Source organism: Mus caroli, unplaced genomic scaffold (genome assembly GCF_900094665.2).
Source record: "Mus caroli unplaced genomic scaffold, CAROLI_EIJ_v1.1 scaffold_14124_1, whole genome shotgun sequence".
NCBI lineage: Eukaryota > Metazoa > Chordata > Mammalia > Rodentia > Muridae > Mus > Mus caroli.
The window spans coordinates 24,393-26,833 of NW_018389188.1; positions in this window are offsets into that span (position 1 = coordinate 24,393).

The following is a 2,441-nucleotide window of genomic DNA, read 5'->3' on the forward strand; positions in this document are numbered from 1 at the left end:
AGTTAAAATTGCAATTAAAAAAGTAATTCCTAAAATCAGAGCTGTAACAAATCTCTTTTGGTCTAATAAGTTCATTTAACTTTTTCAAAGTTTGCAATCCTGAATTCTCAAACCAAGGATTATTTCTTAACTTTACGGGCAGCAAAACATAAGCAGGTCTTTTTTAACAACATCATAACAGCAGATTCCTTATCTAAATTAGGATCTACACAATTAGTTAATTAACAAGAATTACAATGACTATGAAAAGACTTGCCAAGATTGGTGATCTTAACTCTATCAAAACTTCCCAATAATATAGCATACGTGTATGGTACACAAGCTTTCACAGCTATAAGGGAGTTGGCCTAAATGGCCAAAACAGTGTTTCTGATGAAATCTTGTCCAATATTCTGAGGCAGTCCCTCTGCCTCCACTAGTCAGCTTTTTAAGTTGTTTTTTATTTTAAGTCAGCACCAGGTCTGTTCTGTTGCTGTAGTCTGTGGTGGAGATAGAAAGAGTTTCTTTATTTTTCTTGTGTCTGCTCTCTCTAATTCCTCCTTCTCTGTGCACTCAATACAGCTTTCTTGTCACCACTGTTAGTGCACTCAGGAACTCACAGGTCAGCCTGTCACAGGAATCATTCTGGAAGCTAGCATGCTCCTGCAGCATTCTGTGGAAAAAACAGAAACATTGCTCCCTTTCCCCCATATTAAATATTTGAACAGGCTCATGCTGTATGCCAATTATTGGATCCTTTTCATCTCACCTAGACATAATTATGTCTAGTTTTAAGATTCTATGAGGCATTTAGTAAGTTCTTTAACATCCAAATTTTAAAATTTTAAAAATAAGAATGTGGTTTAAATAATGTGCACGGGGATATAATTCCGCCCCTTCTTTGTTTTTTAAGATGATAGAGTTTTTAAAGTTATGTGTTCATGGACATCTCTTTCTTTAGGTTGGGGAAGTTTTCTTCTATAATTTGTTGAAGATAATTACTGGCCCTTTAAGTTGGAAATCTTCCTTTTTCTCTATATGTATTATCCTTAGGTTTGGTCTTCTCATTGTGTCCTGGATTTCCTGGATGTTTTGGGTTAGGATGTTTTTGCATTTCACATTTTCTTTGATTGTTGTATCAATGTTTTCTGTGGTATCTTCTGTTCCTGAGATTCTCTCTTCTATCTCTTTATTCTGTTTGTTATGCTTGCATCTATGGCTCCTGACTTCTTTCCTAGGTTTTCTATTTCCAGAGTTATCTCCCTTTGTGATTTCTTTATTGTTTCTACTCCCATTCTTAATCCTGGGTGGTTTTGTTCAATTCTTTTACCTGTTTGGATGTGTTATTTATGTTCTTCTTATAGTCCTCCATCATCTTCATGAGATGCTACTTTAGACTCATATATTGCTTTTCTGGTGTGATGGTGTACCCAGGACTTGCTAAGGTGGTTGTGTTTGGTTCTGATGATGCCAAGTAACCTTCGTTTCTGTTGCTTCTGTTCTTTTGCTTGCCTCTTGCCATCTGATTATCTCAAGTTCTCCCTGCCCTTGATATATCAGACTGGAGCCTGCCCATCCTGTAATCCTAGTTGAGTCAGAACTTCTCAGAGTCCAGCTTTCTTTGTGATCCTGTGATTCTGAGATCTTGTGATGCATAGATTCTGGGTATGTCAGAATTCTTGGCAGTCAATCTTCCTCTGAGACTCTGTGATCCTGGTATGACCAAGCTCCTGACATCCTGGGATTCTGGGATCCTGGGATCCCAAGATCTTGGGTGTGTTAGAGCATCTGGAAGTGGTACCTCCTCTAGAAATTATGGGGCTGTTTGCTCAGTTCTAAACCAAGGTAGATCTTCACAGACCGGAAGGAACCTGAGCCACTGATTGGGCAGGGTTTCTGTGTCTGTGCTCCAGCTGACCCCAGGCACCCTGGTTCTGTTGAAACAGATGTTGTGCTTTACTCACCAGTGATCCCAAGATCCTCAGCATGCTAGGGTGCCTGTGGAGTGGAGAGTTCTCAGGAGACTGTGGGACTGCCCACCAAGTTCGGGTCCAAGGTGACCTGGTGCTGGGGCCAACTGGAAGGAATTAGGTTAAATTTAAAATTAATTTTTTCTGCTTAGGCTTATAGAATCATCAGTTTAATTTTGTTTTATAATTTTGAAATATGTAAACATTTTACACAGATAATGTCCTGATTGGTTTTTTTTTCTTTTTTTATCAATTTGGCAGATATAGAGCTGTCTGGAGAGAAGAATCTGTACTGAGAAAATGCACCAATTTAGACTGGCAAGGTAGTGAGGGGTATTTTCTTGATTAGTGATTGACTTGGGAAAGTTTAACTACTGTGGGTGGTGCCCTTCCAGGGTACTGGAATGCATAACTCAGATGGTAACATGTGAGCAGACCTGCAAGACAGCAGTTTCTATGTTCCCTGAATAAGTTCCTGCCTCCATGTTTCTG